Genomic DNA, 21,830 nt, shown 5'->3' with positions numbered 1-21,830 from the left:
TTAAGCTGAGATCTATTTCCTCCCCAAAGGGTGGTGTGTTCTTTGTCTTATGCCAAGAAAACCATAAGAAAAATGCTGACCTATGAAGGTTACACATCATGCTTCATCACCACTTTAAATTAAAATAACATAAAATAAAGCATTCATTGGGACACTTAGGCAGAACATACCTTCCCAAGCAACAGACACACCTACTGAGACACCTGAAAAGTCTGAGGAGTCTGGTTCCCAGCTGCATATCAAGAGCCAAACCATGACATCAGGTCTTGAGTTGTCCTGGAGAAACTTAGGGCAGGGCTGTCATAGCAAACTGTGTCCACCAATCAGACTTCCCAAGAGTTGACTTCATGTTTCAGTACACCAAACCCTGACTAATAGATGCCAAGGTTTGCAATGACCACAGTGATGAGTCTCCTCCTCTTCCCCACCCTCCATTCTTGACTTTGGGATGGAATACCTGCCTACTTCCCAGTATTCCAAAAGCTTGCTTCTCAAAGACTGCTTAAAGGTAAGTATTTAAGCCAGTGGTGGTGGTGATCGTGGGCATCAGAACAGGTTTTCTTCTCTTGGCCAAATGAAAATCTCTCAAAAACCATTTCCTATTATTTTCTGGCCTCTTCCAGTGGGGTAAAGCAGAGAGCACGAGAAGGCCAGACAACAGGCCAAGAGAAAAAAATCACCACTGGAAAGGGGGTTTTAGAAAAGGACTTTCAACAAACTAAATGGGTTTTCTTAAAGCCTAGGGATTCCATAATACCTTTTGAAGACACACTGTCTCAAAACACTGTCTAATTCTACCACAATCCATCGCTAATGGGATAATTTACCTCTTCTTGTAGGCCTCTGGCAATGTCTTTCCCTTGTATTAGATCCTTCAGTGGCTCTTAGAATTGGACCCTTACCTCATTTTCTGGGCTCATATCAATCATCTTCCCCCAGTGCAGTGGTTCTCAGCCACGGGTATTTTTGTTCCCCTAAGGGACACTGGCCAATGTTGGGGAAAGTTTTTGGTTGGCCAGACTGAAGTGGGGGAAAGGGAATGCTACTGAACATCCTTCAAAGTGGAAGACGGCCTCTCACTACAAAGAATTACTCAGCTCAAATGTTAACAGTGTTGAGATATCCTGCTGTACCAAGTCCTTTGTTCTCCAAACATACCAGACTTTCTCATATGCTTTGTGCTTAAACATAGCCTGTTTCCTTTACCTGGAATGCCCTGCCCTACTCTATGTCTAAGAAATGGCCATTTATCATTCAAGATTTGACTCAAAATGTCACCTCCACTACAGTCCTTTCCATATCTCCCAAAGCTGGCTGTTCCTTCTGTACTTGCAGAGTTCCTGGTAAGCATCTCATTAAAACACTAGCCACACTACCCCCAAGCCTGTCACCTGCTACAGGCAAAACCTAAGACTCATTCATTGTTCATCCCTGAGTGTCCAACTGTAATCAATTGTTACTTGCTCAGTCACTCAAGGAATAAGTGGAAACGTTGCAGATGCACTTAAGACTCTCCTACAAGGACATCTAAGAGACAACATTGTCCTCAACATCAGAAACAACAACAGCAAATATTTATCAAATGCCTGTAATGTAGATAGGCACTATATTAAGCACTGGTGTACATATGAACTCAGGTTCATCCTTTTAACAACCCCGTGAGGTAGGTACTCTTATCAGCATTTTTCAGGAAAGGAAACTGAGGACAAGAGAGGTTAAGCCACTTGCCCAAAGTCATCTGGAAGACCTGTTATTTAAACCCGGGTAGTCTGGCTTCAGAACTCAATCTTCCAACATTTATGCCAAGGCAATTGTACTAACAACCGGTATTTCAGCCACTCAGAAGCTTCTGACAAATGCAATGACACATCTGGAAGGCTATTACCACCACCTCTTGCCATCCCGCCTATGAACACTGCTCGCTGGGGTCCCCCCACTCTCCAACCTCTGGGATGCTTGTGGCAGGAGAAGCAAGGTCCTCACGTCGTGGGAAGGCATTATGTACCCAGAAGAATCATGGTACTATAAAGAAGACAAAAAGCTGATGCCCAAAAGTATCTCTTACCTTGTTCATGCTGCAGGGACTGGAGCAAGGGCTCAGACATGTCACAGTGCGAGGCAGCTCTTAAAGATTCTCCTCGTTACTGTAGACTTCACTTCCTGAAGCAGACAGCTGCACTGCAAACACAAAGAGGAAATCCATCAGCGGTGCTTCAGGAAAACCAGAGCAGTCCTGCATCCAGTGGAACTTTCTGCCATGATGGCAATGTTCCCTGCCTGTACGGTCCAGTATGGTAACTACTAGCTACGTGTGGCTACTAATCCCTTGAGATGTGGCTAGTGCAACTAAGAGGTGAATTTTAAATTGTAGGTGATTTTAATTAAATTTAAATGTAAAGATCCACGTGTGGTTAGTGGCGATGTTACTGGACAGTACAGGTCTAGAGATTCAAATCAGAAGTCTTGGGGTCACAGACACTAGACATGCCAGTGGCCAAAGAAAAGCTGGATATCATATGCTTAGAGCAGATATCAACATACCAGAACAAGAACCTTCCTTCAATAACTACTTCTTCAGCCCTTACGAAGTTCAGGATACTGAGGACATAGGAATCAATAACCCAGAGGGGTCGCTTTTGTAAAAGTTTCCCACTCAGGCTTTAGCCTCCTTGGGAGGAGAAAGGATCTAGCATGTGAGTAGTACTTACTTTGTGGCAGATCTCAATGCCTCCCCTGCGGCCTATGAGGAAGAGACAGGCATTTGCTGAAGACTGACTACACAATGCCAGGCTCAACAGATAGGACCTTCCCGATAGGACCTTCTCTAGGTAGTAGAGTTCCTACTAGAAGGGAATTCAGGAGGTCAGTTTTCCATGAGCCAAATGAACCAGATGACTCAACATCCCCTCTGATGGGTTATTTAGGGAGGCTTTTTGATTCACTTGAGTGACATTTTAGAGTAAAATTGTTATTTGTACTGCTCCAGAGCTCTTAATGTGTCAACCATTAAGGAAAAATAAAGAAAATATCTGCAACCAGTTAATTAGATTTGTAGTCTCTTCTCTGAACAATGTTTGTGGGTGAATTGGAAAGGAGAGCCAAACATTGTAAGGTTCCTTGTAATCATCTTATTTCTGTGCTACTTTTTCTGGCTGCATCTAGGAAGGATTTATTTATCCGAACCTTTCCTTAAAGACTGGAATTACAGGTTTAAATGGAACTGCAGTGCTTTAAAATATATATTCTTTTTAATAATCATATATAATAATGATACAGAAATTGTTCGCTAAGAAAAGAAAAAAGTTGCCATAATTGTGCTCAACATAATCACTTTAGTTCTTAGCACTCAGCCTTTGTCTAGTGGGGAGTGACCAGACGTCCTGGTGTGTCTGCCGAATCAAGGACGCAGAGAAGTCCAAGGCTATATTCCCTATGTTAACATCTTTCACCATTGAGAAAATGACTTTGTAATATATATTTTCAAAAGATAAACTCCTACCCCATACACATTACTATTCTGTGAACATAAGATTATTAAATTCCTTGCACAAATCAGAAGATAGGGAGAGGAAATTACAGATCACTCCCTGGCTATTTGACACTCATAGATTCCAAAGAAAATACCACATTGAGTCACAGCAATAACATATTTTAAGAATGATGTACAGCATGGAGACACCCTGGAATTCTCTTTTTGGAATTCTGACTTTGTAGCCTAAATACATCCAAATACCTCTCGATGTCTTGTACGCCTGAGTAATCGATTGCTGCTTCAAAGTCAAGAAAATTCAGTATCTAATTCGAACCAATCTTATAATGACTGGAAGAAAATTACTCATGTAACTTTTACTCTTTGAATTTCAGAAGCAGATGCTAATACATTTCTGTTTCCAAGTAGAACTCTATACATGCTGTTTCCTTTTTAATGTATGTAATTCAATCCACTTAAAGCCTACAGCCCAGCACTTTACTGGGAAACTTATCCAAATGCCTTGCACAGATGCCTGATGTCACAATTCCATTAAATTGTACACACTGGTATCAACACAGGAAAGGTGGGCACAAGAAGATAATAATAAACAGACAAGGATTCTCGAACATAATTTCCCCAAGGAAATTCCACCCAGCTCCAATCATGCCACAGGCCCCATTCCCTCAGAACTTGGGGATACAGTCGGCACAAAAGTCATTACGGATCCTCCCCTGGGTTCCCCACCACCCCAAGTGTTCTTACATTATTTTCATGTATGTTGGTTCTAAAACAGAGTCAACGTACAAACTCTTAGAGGGAAATAATAGTCACATAGAAAGTACTTAAATACTATTAACAAATTTTTTCTTTGTTCTCACAGAGCCCAGGATGATGTAGACTCTTAACATACAGTCTTAAACACAGTGTTCATAATCATTGCAGACTGCCTTTAAAAAAAAAAATAAAACCTTTTAATGTCCAGGACTGTAAATCTTTTGGAAAAATATTGTTAAGAGTATCTTACAGCTGAATAGAGCTCAAAACTGCACAATGCACTTTTCTGTGAATACTCTGAGTACTGATACTGATCTGAGTGGTCGTTTTTAAAATCAGGAAACCAGATTCAGAGAAGGAAAAGAATTCTTCTTAGTCATGCTGTCATAGACAGTAGACCCTGGGCTTCAAGTGGCTTCATTTCAAGATATTACAGAATTAAAATACGTACAAAGCCTACAAATAAAATACCTCTCCTAATCTCTCTCTCTCTCTCTCTCTCTCTCTCACACACACACACACACACACACACACACACACCATCATTAACTGAAAACACCTCAGCAAACAGATGACAGTTTTAGAAATTGGGTCAGTTCACTTCTGGCCAGCAACCAAAAAGACTGGCCTTGTTCTACCAAGTATTTTAAATCTCCTTTGAAACAGAGAGAACCTGGTGGTTTTGCAGCCAATTCCATTTAGAAGCTTAGAGAAATCTACAGCTTAAAAAAGGAGATTGCATCTTAAAGAAAGCATTAGGGGAAAAGATACAGGCATTACCATGGTGGAATTAAGGGAGTTTTCTTCTTTATTCTATTTTTGAATGTTTCTTTTTAATCGTTCGCGAAGTTGGACTCCTCTGATACTAAACAAAAGGCAAGTACAGATACCTTCAAAGGGGGCTGGAGAAACCAATCCCAGAAGCGATCTGTGACTTCCGCTCAGTGGATCCTAACAGAGTTAGCTCAATGGGCAACAAAGCCTGTGGTCACCTTTAGGCTTTGGAAAGGTTAATGAAATGTAATTCATCTTTCCAAGTGGGTAGAAGGGTGAGTAAGCAGAAAAGTAGAGACAGAGCATGAAGAAGGGATCAAAGAGAGAATGAGCAGGAAAGGTGAAGGCTACAAAGAGAGAAAACGATGAAGGGGCAGGTAAGCAAACAAAGACACATAGAAACAGGCTCAGCGATGCAGACAGGTGTCCCTCACCAGCCAGGTCCGCACTAACAGAAGAGACAAGGACAGACTTGGGATCCTCATGACACCACCACATCCTACGGCTTCTCTGGGTGTCAGCAAGCGGAGCTAAAGCAAAGTTAAGACTGGACTTACCTGTTTCTCCACTATTTATTTACCATCAGCTTCCAGCTACCACAGAGAAAAATCTGTTTTCTCTGGATCACTGATAATGTGCTATAGAGGTATGGTGAGAACAGCATAAGCCAACTTTGCTCTAGTCTCCTTACTCTCACGAGAGTAAGAGTAGTTAGAGTAGTTTAGTTATTCTTACTCTTGACACTCTTGTATGTGTCAAGGAGCTGTCCGTGCATGCGCGCACAGTGCTGTTTCTTGGCCCTTGAAAATGCAACTAATACCGCCAATGTAGAATGGAGTATGATGAGTTGGGCTTTTCTCCCTGATCCAACTCTCCCTACCCCCTTCCAAGATGTCCATTTTAGAAGGCTTTTGTCATATAATGCAAAGCTGGGCTGCTCAGGCATTCCTACGGGAAACAGGCCCACAGGAGCCAACAGGACACTCGTAAGGTTAATGGTCTGGCTGGCTTTTAGATATCATGTACCCTGACGTCAGTCTGCAGAATGGCCTCCTGCTCCTTCCCGCCTACCACCAAATCCAGCAGCCTAGGTAGGCAGGGGGTCAAGCATAAGAACCCAAGAACTTGTGAGGAAGGATTAAACAAAGTCATAAAGACACAAACAGGGTTTGGAGGAAAAAGGGAAAAGTCAAGATGATAAAAGTCTACAGGAAATTCTCCAAATCTAGGACTTCGGGGCTTGGGAGATCAGACAAAGAGATGAGAGATATATCCTTCATACTCACCCACCCCTGTTTTTATGAGTTGGAATAATTTACATGTCTCTGGAGTAAAATCTTAACAACCTTCAATTGAATGGAACCCTTGTACAAGACTGGATAAATTTAAGACCACTCTATTACAGACAGTCTAATCCCTCTCTTCCACAATAAGGAGCATGGTGCTTGGATTAAAGGATCCAAAGGTAAAGCAACAAATGGCCCCCTGTCCCCTTCTCCAAATGCACACGTACTTCCCACATGGCTGGCTCCTTCCTTTCTTTCTGCAGAAGAAGCAGAGGAAATCAGAGCAGAGCTCCCTGAGGAGCTTCCTGCAGGCCGCTCCTCCATCCCCAGACATATGTCTCTGGTTCTTCAGGACCTTGGTGTCCTTGCCACCCTCACATTTAGGCAGCAAACATGCCATAACATGATTTTGTCCCAAGAGACAGAACGTTTGCCATTCTACTTTGCCCCCACACCCTGCCTTCATAGTATGCCATAGAAAACAAACAACCCAAGTCAGAAGGGTGACAACATCTTCCCGTCAGGCATTGTGAGGGCCCTTCATCCCCAAGGACAGGTCACATAATTTGATAATTAGCTTTATGAAACTTTGACTAGCATGAGACCAATGGATCCACAAGAAATGGTGATAAGGAAGAGGAAATGAGAGGATTATAAATTATAAAGAAGAGAGACATCACTGGTAGCAGGAAAACATTGCCCTGAGAGCCAGACGAGATGGAGTAAGAGCGCCAAGTGATGGCGCGTCCATCACTTTCCAGAAGACTACTTCACACACATGTTGAGGGTCTCCTCCACTTCAGAAATCATACGTAAAGATAGCCAGTGTTCAGATTCAGGGCTATCACTCTATAAAAGGTCATTTCCAGTTTCTCTCTTATTTAGAAATATCGTAATTGAAGGCAGGATATAGAACTCCCAAGGGGCTATGTGGTTCAGCCTACTTGTCCTTGTCTGGGTGACCATGTAAACCTGGGGACACAGCTTCAGAGACCTACAGGGGTCAAGGAGGAATAAGCTGAAGGGATGGTCTGGTCAGAGAAGACAATGAGGAGGAAGGAGGCCTGGAGAGTCTGCTACTCAACTCTAGAAAAGTAGGAACAAGGATATTCCAGAAAGCCAGAAAATGGAGAGATTATGTAAAATCTTGAGCTTGTTTAATGTTGGCAATTTCCGTGAGCATTTCAGAAATCCCAAAGGGGTTGGATTTGGTTGGCTGGTTTGTATCTTCTATCAGATAATTTTCGTGTAAGTCAGGGGATTGTTTCTTTAACTCTCCAGGGCTGGGGGCTCCCAATCTGTCTCCCGACCCTTCCAGGGCTATACTGCTGTGGCTCCAGGGGGCTCAGCATGCTCTCCAGGAGAGCGCGCAAAGCAAGACCCAGGAGCCAACTCACTCCATCTGAGTATCAACTTTGCCTCTTTGCATGTGATTTCAGCAACTTACTAACCCCCTGTGAGTCTTTACTCCTCCCTCCATAAAACTGGGGTAAATTCTTTGTATGTCCTAAGATTGTTCTGAAGATTAAATGGAATAATATGAAGAAAGTGTTTAATGCATGGTGTTAAAGAGAGATGAGGCCCTTTCCCGCCCCTGTTTCCCATCACTATTCAGCACCATCTCATGCTGCTTGCAATCACACGGTTGGGGTTTACCTCTCAACCACACTACAGGATTCTAAGTATTCCAAGGGAAGTTATGCCCAAACTGCCAGCACCTGTCCCACTGACCTACCTACAGTATACTTTCAAAACATGCAAAATTTAATTATAATGTTGTTATATATTGTTGTTATGGACTGAAAGTTTATACCCCCTCAAAGTCCGTATGTTGCCTAATTTCCAGTGTGTTGGTATTAAGAGGCAGGGCTTTGAGGAGGTAATTAGGTTTAGATGAGGTCTTGAGAGTGAAGCCCTCATGATGGGATTAGTGCCACTGTGAGAAGAGATACTAGAGAACTTTCATTCATGGTCATTCTTTCTCTTTCCCCCTTTCCCTGCTGTATGTGACATTCAAGGAGGTCAGCCCTCTACAAGAGATCTCTCAGTAGGGCAACATGGGCTAGAACCTTGATCTTGGACTTCGCAGCTTCCAGCACTGTGAGAAATAAACCGTTGTTCAAGCCACTTGGTCTGTGGTGTTCTATTACTGCAGCCCTCACTAAGACAAAACATTCAGGAAGACCTTCCTTGAATCTAGCACCAATTGGGCCTATTTCCACTTATGCCCTTCTGATGCTTTAATGTCAATATGTATATCTACTCCTTATTTGGCCAGAATATTTTGAGACTAAAAGAAGAAAACACAAATTAAGAATAAAATACTGAAGGAATATCTCTGGAAATGTATGGCGTTGCTTTTAGGTCAAGAGGGTACATTTGGGTACCCTGTGTGTGCGTCAGTAGAAAAAATTAAATGTAAGAGATTTCATCATCCTATTAACAAGTAAAGGAGTCTGCTTTCCCTTCAACATCCTGAGTTCGTGTCTGCCAACAGAGCATGTCGCTGGTCGGGTTGCACTTGGTGGCTGCCCAGAGACCCAGGCAATCCCCTATCCTTTTGTCCGCTATGGATTGGGAAGGCCTGTATTCATCTAAGAGGGTTTACTAACCATGCTTGACTACCCCTGGGCATCTAAGGCGGTTTATTAACCATGCCTGCCTACGCCTGGGTTTCTTTGATTTCAAAGAGAAATCCTAGAGACCTTCAAACAATTCCAGCTTCCTTCTCCCTTGAGGGGTTTGCTTAACAATTCAGGCAAACACATTTCCTGTGATTTGCCAAGAAGCTAAAATAATTTAACAGAAAGTCTAGTTAGCAGGTTACTTCAGAATGACCTACTGAAAAGGAACCAATGGCAAAGGAAATCGCTGGAAAGGTATCTCTTTACAGAAGCTCAAGGGAACCAGCTATCTCTCCAATAAAATGTTTGCAAGGAAGGAATTTAAATATTCTCAAGAACACCTTGAGGACAAGTATATTGAGGGGCGATTGCCTTACTGGGGGCTGGTGCTTACAACGGAAACTCTTCTGCTTAGTAAACCAGATTGGGTGTAATGCCTTGTTCCTCTGGGAGGAGACCTTCATTAATCCTCAGAAGAAAGATCAATTTGGCAGGGTGGGACCTTGTCAAAAGCAGCCTCAGGGATTCACTGTTTGTTAATCTCTGCTTTCCTGAGGCTCAAATTCTGTGCTTCCCAATACCAGCTTCTCCTTCGTGTGTCTTGTTCTTGCTGAGGGTGGACCACGTCCTGGGTGGTTAACCTTTCCAGAGGATCTAGTGTTTGCTTCTCCCAGAGCCCTACAGCTTTCAGTGCCCTCAAACCAGCTTAGTGTCTATAAAAAACAAAACAAAACAAAACAAAAAAACACCACCACCACCACAACGGAAGTTCCTGTACTATGGAGGTAACGGAACTGCAGACCCTACAGCTCTTTAAACAATGTAACCTTGGATTGCCATTTCCCACCACTGCACCCCAAACACACACTCAAAGCCCGAAGCAGACTCTAGGGGGAATTCTTTGCCCCTTTGGCAAACAGTTCCCACTGGAGCAGAACCATCACAGCCTGCGGAATGTCTTCTGGCACATGGGAACCCCCCCTTGTAAGTCCTCACTATTTTCTATTTCATCGAACATACCTAAGGATTATTCTGGGTGGGTGGGCAGGCATATGGGGCTAGAAGTGGGTCAGGCTGTACCAGCATACTCTATACTATTCTGCCAGAAATGTCCAGTTTGAGGTTCCCTAAACTCAATTTTTGTGTCCCAGAGAGGGCCATTTGGATACAATTCAGGCTAAAGCCAGAAATCTGTTCTTTGTAGCATATGCTATGTTGTTGTGACACACACCTTAACTCTTCCTAAAGCGGAGCAATGTTGGGGGAGGAAGAGCATAGGGGTGGCCCAGCCAGCATCAGCAGTCGAGGCATTTTCCCAAGGAAGCAGTCACCTCCCTGTACAAGATCGCACTTTCCACACACGGCCTGGGCTGTCCTTGGTTCTGAGGAAAGCAATTTGCCTTCCACGAGCTTTTCCATGACTTAGAACTGGGTGCCTGCAAGCGGACCTTCTGGTAGCCTCCGAGAGGCAAGAATGAAAGGGCACAACCACCTCCCCGCATCATAACCGAGGTCTGTGGAGTCAAGGCGTTCTTCAACAGCAGCCAAGAGAACAGCCACAGAAAACGGCTCCAGCAGCTGACCTGGAGGCCTCGTCCCTGGGGTATCCTCTGATCTCATTACAGCAGTCGACACTAGTCCTCACAAAACAAACAGAGGAAATTTATGCCTGCCTTCGCCTGTGGAGAGCTCTACATTCCTTGTTTAACGAGAGTTCCAGCTTCTGAGACCACAGCCATTGGGATGGGGAGGATGTCTGCTTTGCTCCAAAGAAAGAACTGTTGTCGCCTCCTTTCCCTCTTTCTAGGGCTGGATATGGAGGCAGAGAGCCTGCAGAGAGCCACTGAACATGTGGCCTAGGCTCTCTGCTCTGGTCCCTGCAGAGAAGTCCCCCTTCTTCTTGTGTCAACATCCCCAAGCTCAGTCGGTGGGGCCACTTCCTCTTGAACGGCTCTGGGAAAGTCGCTGCGTGGCCTTGAAGGGTTCCACCTGCTGAGGCCGGCATCCTGACAGAGAGACTGCTGTGTGTGACAAAACTGCAGGTCTTCCGGGAGGAAAATTCTTCCCCCACAAGACCCCTGCTTGAGCCTTGCAAACTTCACCTAACTTGGGGTTCCTGCTTTTGGGATGAAGGGCAGGAGGGAAAATGTTACTTTATAGCCTTAAGGTCAATCTCAGAAGTAACTGAGTGCCCAGCTCAGGAGATAAAGAGTGAACTTCCAAACCAAAATAAGAACACAACAGTGGTAGGCGCCTGGGTGGCTCAGTGGGTTACTCTGCCTTGGGCTCAGGTCATGAGCCCAGGGTTCTGGGATTGAGCCCCACAGCGGGCTCTCTGCTCAGCGGGGAGCCTGCTTCCCTTCCTCTCTCTGCCTGCCTCTCTGCCTACTTGTGATCTCTGTCTGTCAAATAAATAAATAAAATCTTAAAAAAAAAATGTAAAAAAGAATACAGCCCTGGTTCTGAGCCTGGTTGACTTTCCCCCAGGGGACATTTGTGATGCATGGAGCCTTTTTTTTTTTTTTTCCTTTTTGTCATGACTGGGGGAGACTGCTACTGGCATCTAGTGGGTAGAGGTCAGGATGCTGCCGAATATCCTATCATGCACAAAACCACCCCCCATACTAAAGAATTACCTAGTCCAAAATGATTGAGAAACCCCGATGTAGAGGGAACACTCAAGGATGTGGATAGGTTTAAAATAATGACAAATCTTTTTTTTGTTGTTGTTACAGAAACAGTTTTCACTTTTTAATGAACTTGCAAACAAAAAAGCTTCCATTTCAAAATAAAAACAAAATCTCAGATCCTATTGATGTTTACAGTGACCACATTTATCTAAGCAACATACATACATGTTTAGTTAGAAGATGTTAACTACATTTCTGTGACAAATATACCTTTTCTTAAATATCAAGAATATCACACAGCTCATGCAGAGTCCCAAGGAAAAATCTAGGCATCACTACCCATTTAAGTCTTCACTGTAGATGCTGTTATTTCTAGCACAGGTAAGCAGGCAAAGTCATCCAAAACAATGACAACTCACCATCACAGAACAGTAATGTTGATATCCTATAGTCAAAACGTGCACAATTAACAACCCCCCAAATTTACCGACTCTCTCTTCGAGTAAAATAAATGAAATCTACCTTTTAGGTATGCAGAGCTAGAGCATTAGAGCTGCCTGGAAAACAGGAGTGGCTTTGATATTAGACTAGGCTATTTTCAGCACCATTGTGAGTGCCGTGTTATTCTAGGTAAAGGTGAGATCTGAATGCTTCCTATCAAAACTCAGTGGTGAGTATTCACAGAAGATATTGATGAGCTAAGTTCTATGATTACTAAAACTATATATATAATCTGAATATATCTATGTCTGGAAAAAATGGCAAAGTGTTTCAACTTCTACAGTTTCAACCAGTATGAGGCACCACAGTGATGGTGACCTATATTCCAGGGAGGCTGAGGACAACGGGTACGTAGTAGGGCTCTCAATTCATGTAGAATTGCAGAAATGGGTCTCAGTGAAAGTAATCATAGTGTATATTTTGAACCTCTCCCATTTTAAATTTTCTGAACCTATTTCAAAATATTTCCTTTCCTCTACATAGCATACTCTCACTACATCAAGTAAAGAACATACGGTTGGATAACCCAGTCGTGATTCTCTCCCGAACCCTTTCAGTCCAGCAAAAGAAAGAAAAATCTGCTTCCAAGCACAGCTAATGCATGTAAGCACATTTGCAGAAGAAAAAGAATTTCATGAATGAGCAGAAGACAGTTTTTTAATGGAATGTTTTAGAGGCTTGCGGTATAAAAAGTAAACAAAACTGATTCACTAACTGTTAATACTGTTTACCATGATGCAAGAGTTGGGCTTTTTTTAATGTTCCAGAAGCCAGAGGAAAAGGGATACTGTGGTAGGGAAAAATGATACCTTCCGCGGCCTTTCAAAACCATTGCTCAATTCCTCTTGAGCAAGCAAGCCATAGTAATGACTTTATTTTACCTACCGCAATTATGGTACACCTCGAAGTAATTCTCCATATTATCCCACTTTCCTCCTTCCACTCAAGTCCTGCTAAATAATCTCTGGAAACCATTAACCGAGAGTCCTGTTCCAATTTTCCTCTCCTCCCTCCCCTGCTGCCTCAGTCATGCTGGAGTCAGGACAAAGCAAACTTGTATTACATCACAGTGCAAACTCATTTTCTCTAAACCATTCTGCTGGTGGTTTACTGCTACTGGAACCCAGTGCTGTCAACAGTGTGGTCTTTGTTTGGTGGGTGTTGCTTTAAAAAAAAATAAAATAAAATAAAAATTTCACCCACACCCCCTTCTGCTTTTAAAATACAGGCGAGTAGTTGGAGGAACCTCCCCAGCCTGGCTCCCCACCCCCTCCATCCCCACCCCCCCCTGCTGTGTAAACTAGACATTACCTTATACACAAATGAATCTACAACATTCCTCAGTCTAGCTGCCTCGCTGCAAAATTCCTGTGCTCCCCAGCAGCCACGGCAGCACACACTCCCCCTGGCTTCCCTCCTCTTTCCTCTTCCCCCACCCTCGCTCTCTCTCTCTCTCTCTTTTTTTTTTTTTTAAATTTCCACTGCCTCACTGTGTTTTTGTGTAAATGATCTCACATGACTCAACAAATCCATCTGCCTGAAGCAGGCCAAGTCTGGAGCCCTCCCAGGAGGGAGGAGAAGAATTGCTTTGTGGAAAGGACCTGGAGCTCTGCCCTTTCTCTGGCTCGAATTACCCGCCTGTCAGGCCTGACGGATTTGGCTAAAAATAAAAGGAAGCGGGCCGTGAAAAGCAGATGAATGGGCTCAGCAGTTCCTTAGATAACACAGGCCTGCTGTTGCCCAAAGCTCCCCAAACAGAAACTTCAAATGCAGGCCCTGGGAGGGCAGTGATGTGGCTTCCAGGTGAAAGGGGGCTGTCAGATCCACTGGAGGGGTGGGGGGCATAGCCCGTGTTTTAGATTTCTGTTTCAGAACTTGTGTGTGTGTCTGTGTATGTCTGAGAGAGAGAGAGAGAGAGAGAGAGAGCGAGATTCCTGTATGAAAAGGTCCTCAGAAAAACAGTAGAGTTCAGAGGAGCGAAGGCTTGGCTTGCAAAAAAAAAAAAAAAAAAAAATGTTTCCACTACAAAATGACTCTTCTCCCTACCTCCCAACACCAGACATTTTAAGCCGCCCTATGATGTCACTTGTGCATTCCGAGCCAGCAAAGAGCTAAAAGTCCTTCTTGTAAGTGTATGCCCAGCGCCCGCCGTGGGTATTAAGCACTTAGGTTGGCAATGTAATGACACACTGTAACAATCTGTAATATGAAGCAGTCAGCGAAGCCCTGGCTCTGAAAGCTATTTCTCCCGACCATTAACCATATGTTTGGCTCCTCGGATAGCCAAGCGGGTGTTCCAGCTTACCATCTGGTTTCTATCCACACAAGCAACTGCAAAGCACAGACTATCTCCCTCTGGGGCGGCGTGTTTCTTTTTCTCTCTCTTTTCCGTTCTTCCCTTCCCTTTTCCTCCTCCCAGCCCCTCTGGTTCCCTCTGCTGAAGACGTCTCTGCCGTTCATCACGTGCAAAGAAAACTTTACCTGACAGGGCGGGGGCAGGGCCATTAAGAATGCACAGCTGTACTGTAAACACGCCAGAGGGCCGGTTCCCATCCGCTGGGGCTGGAGACCGCGCACTACCTCCTTCTTCATCTCCTGTTGAGTGCTGACACTGGATCCCGATTGTTAAAAATAGGTACATTCTTGACAGATCTAGGGGTTGTTTTGGTGCCCTTCACACTCACTTCATGTTCTGGGAGTGGGGCTTTAAAGCACTGTGCAGACACACACACACACATTTTGCCTCTGCATTCAATCTGCATGACATCAGTCTCTCACAGATGACATACCGGCTGCAAATAACCAAGCTAACGAAAGGATTTTCTATTCCTTTTTACGCCCTGAAGGATTCCATCCCAATTGTGTGTGTGTGTTTTTCTTTCTTTTTCTCTTTCCTAAAGCGCCAGCCATTGCAACCCAATCGATAATTTGTGAAAACGTATGCTTGTTTACATCTGTGTTTTAATACTATACACCAAGGACATAGAACATGCTATCAAGGGTTCACAAGATTTTCTTACCATGTTGCCAGAGTACTGATCCCAGATTTTCTTCTTTGCAAGATTTCAGGAACTTTGTAACTTTTAAAAAATGTATGAAAAGACCTTTGATAAACAGAAATTAGGTAATTTTTTCTCCTGTCCCCACAAGAATTATATGTGTATTACCGGCCCATTTTTATGGAATTAGGAAATTCAAGCGAATTCTTTCCCACACCTTAAAAAAAAAAGCACTGGTTTCTCACACAAGCACAAAAGGAACAAGATCATTAAAAAGTGATTAAGCAGAACGTCAGATTTTATCAACATGGCAGGGCTATGGAAGTTCTGTCATGGGAGAAGTGTTTATTGAGGCTAAAGAGGATGCCAGGGAGGCCACTACCCATGCAAACGTTTATACCCACTGCCCTGGTCAGTTCTCTTTCCATGATCTAAAATAGAGCCTTTGTTACCTAGCTATTTCTACCAGTAAGGGACATTAAAATGCTGCCTGTAGGTTTTAGAGAAAGACAGAGAGCAGAAATTCTAATTTCAGACAACTTGGGAAATTGTCCACAGATGTTAGGTTCCATTAATTTGTTTTGGACCCTGGAATCATACAGTAAGAATAACATCGCATTACCTTTACTCACAATATTGTTAATAAAAGGAAAGAAAAATGAACACCTAAAAGCTTCAACATTTCTATAGTGTTCCTGGCTCTTTAAGCACTTATGGAATCAACTTATTACAAGATATTTATGTTTTCATCAATACCGGCGCCTAGGTGTTCCTCCCCCAGCCCAATTACAGCAGGATCCCAGGGGATCCTGGGCCTCAGTACTTTTGAAAGCTTCCTGATTGTATCTATCACGCAGCCAGAGTGGAGAAGTCTTACACTATATGAACCCACATGATACTAGAAACTAGGAAACATTTGGGGTCAAAATGGAAATGAAATTTAGGATTAGAACACTGACTTGCAATCATGTTTAGAAGTGGACTCTTCAACTGAAAAAATCTTCTATGAAATCCCTGTACACAAAACAGTAAAAGTGTCATTGATATTGTCATTTTGTGCTCTCCGTCTGTACGCTCATCCATAGATTTCATAAATTCAAATATGTAATTTTTTGATTACTGTAAGTCGACCAGTGAGGATGAAGAGGCCATTTTATTGAACATAAAATTCTGAAATTGGGGTCATGGCAGAGAGGTCCAGGGCTGCCCACCTCAACATCCAGTTTTTTTTCCACGGCCTGAGGTTCAGATGATCAAGACTGGATATATGTAAAAAGAGCAGTGTGTGCAGCAGTAAGATTAAATTAATTCACACATTAATTTAATAAATGTCGATTAAATGTCTAGTACACACCAGACACTGCCCTCGCAGGTCATCACAGGAATGAGCTGCAGTCTTTTCCCTTGAGAAGCCTGGGTTAAGAAGACACATCATGGCAGCACAGCAAAATAAGAATAATCCTAGAGGCACCAAGAGCCTGAGATGGGGAGAATTGGCTCATTCTTTCTGAGGAAACAGGCATAAATTCACCAGCATGGGACAATTAAATAAGGTCCTAAAAATAGGAGTAAGATTTTTAGAACTAACAAAGAAAGTGAAGGACATTTCATTCAGGAAGAAGGAACAGAATATGAAAAGAAAAGAAAACCAAACCAAACCAAACCCACAAGTATAAATAGACTTAGTGAGATCTGAGAGTTATGAGAAATTCTGAGGAGGTCAGGAAGGGCTGGGGCACAAGGCTAAAGAGGTATCTGAGGCCAGGTTATAAGAAACTTGAAATGCCAGGATACGGTTAAGACTAGCAATGACCAGCAGACATATAAGGTGAACCATACAGATCATTTCAATTTTTCCAATATCCACATTGAAAAAATAACAAGAAATAGGAGAAATTAATTTTGGTAATACATGTTTAGACCAACTGATCTAAAATATAATCGTTGCAACATGTAGACAATATAAAAATGATTCAGGAGATATTTTACATTTTTTTCTCACTTTAAAATAGGGTGTGGAGGGCACCTGGGTGGCTCAGTGGGTTAAAGCCTCTGCCTTCAGCTCTGGTCATGATCTCAGGGTCCTGGGATCAAGCCCCGCATCGGGCTCTCTGCTCGGTGGGGAGCCTGCTTCTCCCTCTGTGTCTCTGCCTGCCTCTCTGCCTACTTGTGATCTCTGTCTGTCAAATAAAATAAATAAATAAATCTTAAAAAAAAAAAATCAAATAGGGTGTGTTTTTTTTTAATCTATAACATCCCAATTTGGACTAGCCACATTTTAAGAGCTCAAAACCATGTGTGGCTAGTGGGTACTCTACTTACCCCTCTTCCTACAGGCAGTGTAGGTCGAAGGACTTGCTGAGGACAGCAATAGTGTGGAGAAGTAGATAGAAGACTAGGTCTGGGAGAGGACTATGCTTCCATAGTCTAAGCAAGGGGAGAGAAGGATGACACTTGCGATCAGTCATGGCATGACAGTAGGATAGCATGGAAGGGTCAGAGTCAAAAAGGATTTCTAGAATTCATAAGGGACACTTGGGTGGCTCAGTTGGTCTGGCGTCAACTAGGGTCATGATCCTGGAGTCCTGGGATCAAGTCCCGTATCAGGCTCTTTGCTCAGTGGGGAGCCTGCTTCTCCCTCTGCCTGCCTCTCTCTCTCTGACAAGTAAATACATAAAATCTTAAAAAAAAAAAAATTCATAAAACTACAAATGACTGTACATGATAGATAAATAAGGAAAACCATGGACCTGTCAAATAGATTTTTTACTGTTAAATTTGGGCATAGTATAAAGTTACCAATTGTGTATTTAAGATGAGATTGTGTTGTTCCTTTCAAGCGTGCTTCTTTCTGCTGTGAAATGCAGTGTTGTTTAATAAACGTGTGCCGAGCACCCACCATGTCTTAGGAAACTCCAGCAACTGACATGAATGAGACACAATTCTTACTTTCACGGGGCTCAGATAAAGTATGGGAAATAGACAACAACCTACAAGGAAGTGCTAAGTGTATTATTAGAAGGATGATCAAGGAGGTCTATAAAACGTTCCATAAAATATATCTTGTAACTGTTTCTTATGGTACATTTAGTGTGGGGCTTTCAGACTGTAGTAGGCTTATTAACTAACCTAAAAATTTTTTTTTATTCAAAAAACAGTTCACCATTTTACCAATCCCAGCTCATAACCACCACCAATCTGTTCTCTGTACATCTCAGGAGCTTATTTATATGTTTTTTAAGATTCCTCATATGAGAGAGACCACTTGGTATTTTTCTTTGCCTGACTTAGTTTGTTGTGCCCAAATTCCGAGACCCCCAAAGACGACCACCAGAGTGCAGAGTCAAAGCCAAACAGCAAGGGTCGTTTATTACGAGTTCGAACCCGGACCTCCGAGCACTCGTTGCCGGTGACGCTAAGAGGTCCTGAGCTCAGGATCACAGCACTTTTTATACACTATTTTTGGGGAGGCAGGGACTTAGCATACCTCATAGTATCTCCTAACAAATCACTACGTACCGCGGGAAAATCAAACAGCAACTCTATAATATGACTGGCGCGGTACAGAGCGGGAAAAGGCTGGGAACAGATTATTGGTTAGGTCAAAGGGCTGTCATTCTTCAAACTGCTTGGTTGGCACCGCTAGGGTATGTGTCACCTCAGGATTGGCCGGGGTCTCCCTGTCAAGCCGCGGGGTGCCAGATGGTTATTATCTCCCGTACCCAAAGCTGGGTGGGGGGTCCGGGAGCAGTCACTTTGTCACATCCAGTTCTGGGTGGGGGTTTCTCTGGTGCCAGATGGCTGTTATCTCTGGCCCAGAGCGGGGTGGGGGTCCGGGAGTGGTCACTCTGCTAGGTTGTTTTTTTTTTTCTTTTTTAAAGATTTTACTTATTTATTTGACAGAGAGAGATTACAAGTAGGCAGAGAGGCAGGTAGAGAGAGAAGGAGGAGGAAGCAGGCTCCCCGCCGAGCAGAGAGCCCGATGTGGGACTCGATCCCAGGACCCCGAGATCATGACCTGAGCCAAAGGCAGTGGCTTAACCCACTGAGCCACCCAGGCGCCCCTACTCTGCTAGGTTTGATTCTGGGCGGGGGTTGTGTGGTTACAGAGTGTGCACAGAAAGCCCGCTGGTAATTTTCCATCTCCTCATGGATTAGCAAGCGAAGGTACAGAAGCAGAAATAGCGGTTATGGATATAATTTAGGCATCTCAAGTTCACCTAGCATAATGACCTTAAGGTCCACCCATGTTGTTGCAAAATATGGCTGAATAATATTCCACTGGAAATATATTTCATATGTATAAGTAATGATTTCTTTATCCATTCATCCAACAGTAGCCACTTAGGTTGTTTTCATATCTCGGCTATTATAAATAATGCTGCAATGAACATGGTGGTACATATACCTTTCCAAATTCATATTTTTGTTTTCTTCAGATAAATACCCAGAAGTGGAATTGCCGGTTGATCAAGTAGTTCTATTTTTAATTTTCTGAGGAATCTCCATATGGTTTTCCATAGTGGTTGCACCGATTTATATCTCTATCCACAGTATCCAAGTGTTCCCTTTTCTCCACATCCTTTCAACACTTGTTATTTCTTATCTTTTTGATAACAACCATTCTAACAGGTATGAGGTCACATCTCATTGTAGTTTTGATTTCCATTTCCCTGATAATTAATGATGTTGAACATCTTTTCATGTACCTATTGGCTATCTGTATGTCTTCTTTGGAAAAATGTCTCTTCATATTTTCTGCCCATTTTTTTAAAAGATTATTTATTTATTTATTTGACAGACAGAGATCACAAGTAGGCAGAGAGGCAGGCAGAGAGAGAGAGGAGGAAGCAGGCTTCCCGCCAAGCAGAGAGTCCGATGCGGGGCCCAATCCCAGGACCCTGGGATCATGACCTGAGCCGAAGGCAGAGGCTTTAACCCACTGAGCCACCCAGGTGCCCCTATTTCTGCCCATTTTTAAAATCAGATTTTTTTTTTGTTTGTGTTCATGTGTCCGTGTGTGTGTTTTGCTATTAAATTGCATGAGTTCTTTATACATCTCTCTATATATCTTGACTATTAGCTCCTTATCAGATATAAGATTTACAAATTATTTTCTGTCTTTCAGTAGGTTGCCTTTACATTTTGTTGGTGACTTCTTTTGCTGTACCAAAGCTTTTTAGTTTGATACAGCTCCACTTATTTATTTTTGCTTTTGTTGCCTTTGCTTTTACTGTGAGATTCAAAAAAATCATCATCAAGACCAATGTCAAGGAGCTTACTGTCTATGTTTCTTCTAGGGGTTTTATGGTTTCAGGTCTTTCATTTACACCTTTAATCCTTTTCAATTTAATTTTTGTGTGTGGTGTACGGTAGGGGTCCAGTTTTATTCTTTTGCATGCAGCTTTCCAATTTTCCCAACATCATTTATTGAAGAGACTATCCTCTCTCCATTGTATATCCTTGGCTGCTTTATTGTAGATCAATGGACCAAATATACATGGTCAATTTCTGGGCTTTCTAGTCTGCTTCACCGATCTGTCTGTATTTAGTCCAAGACCATACTGTTTTAATTACTATAGCTTTTTTTTTTTTTTTTAAGTTTTACTTGTCTCTCTCTCTCTCTTTTTTTTTTTTTAAGACTTTATTTATTTATTTGACAGACAGAGATCACAAGTAGGCAGAAAGGCAGAGAGAGAAGGGGAAGCAGTCTCCCTGCTGAGTAGAGAGCCGGATGTGAGGCTTGATCCCAGAACCCTGAGATCTTGACCTGAGCCGAAGGCAGAGGCTTTAACCCAGTGAGCCACCCAGGGGCCCCAATTACTATAGCTTTGTAACAGAGTTTGGAATAAGGAAGCAGGATGCCTCCAAGCTTTGTTTTTTCTCAAGATTGCTTTGGTTATTCAGGGTCTTTTGTGGTTCCAAACAAATTTTAGGATTATTTGTTCTATTTTTGTGAAAAATACCACTGGAATTTTGATAGGGGTTATACTGAATCTGTATATTGTTTTTTGATGGATTGTTTAAGGTTTTTTAAATATATAATACCATGTCATCTGCAAATAATGACAGTTTTACTTCTTCCTTTCCAAGTGGGATGCCTCTTTTCTTTTCTTTTTCTTGCCTGACTGCTCTGGCTAGGACTTCCAATACTATATTCTTAAATGTAAATGAACTGAATTATCCAGTCAAAAGACAAAGGGTAGCTGAATGACTAACAAAACAAGATGTGGCTATATGTTGCCTACAAGAGACATTCTTTAGATGTAAGGACACACAGAGACTGAAAATGAAGGGCTGGGAAAAGACATTTCATAGAAATGGAAACCAAAAGAAAACAGCTATAAAAGTAGCTATAGTTATAGCAGATAAAATAGCCTTTAAATCAAAGACTGTAATAACACCCAAAAAAGGTGTTACTTAAGGGCTCAATCCAACACGAAAATATAACATTTGTAAATATTGTTGCATCCAACAGAGAAACAACTAAATACATGAAGCAAATATTAAGAGGCCCAAAGGGAGATATATAATGACAGTAGGGAGATGTCAATGCCTCACTTATATCGGTAGATAGATCTTCCAGACAGAAAATCAGTAAAGAAACATTGACCTCAAATGACATGTTAGATCAGCAGTTATTTACAGAACATTCCATCTCAAAGCAAAAGAATACACATTCTTCTCAAGTTCATATGGAACATTTTCTGAGACAGATCATATGTTAGGCCACAAATAAACTTAAGAGAACTGAAATCATATCAAGCATC

The 21,830-nt window shown here is 42.6% G+C and overlaps 1 protein-coding gene across 1 annotated transcript in view; it reads right to left on the bottom strand.

Moving 5' to 3' along the window:
* Positions 1-21,830, bottom strand: part of BACH2 (BTB domain and CNC homolog 2) — a 363,936-nt gene that overhangs the window by 267,498 nt on the left and 74,608 nt on the right. Inside the window, exon 2 of the mRNA XM_044245496.1 lies at positions 2,066-2,178. The gene's annotated coding sequence lies outside the window, so the exon portion shown is untranslated. The remainder of the gene's footprint in view (positions 1-2,065; positions 2,179-21,830) is intronic.

Source organism: Neovison vison, chromosome 1 (genome assembly GCF_020171115.1).
Source record: "Neovison vison isolate M4711 chromosome 1, ASM_NN_V1, whole genome shotgun sequence".
NCBI classification, from domain to species: Eukaryota; Metazoa; Chordata; class Mammalia; order Carnivora; family Mustelidae; genus Neogale; species Neogale vison.
The sequence above is the reverse complement of the archived record's forward strand: the minus strand, read 5'-3'. Positions and strand labels throughout refer to the sequence as shown.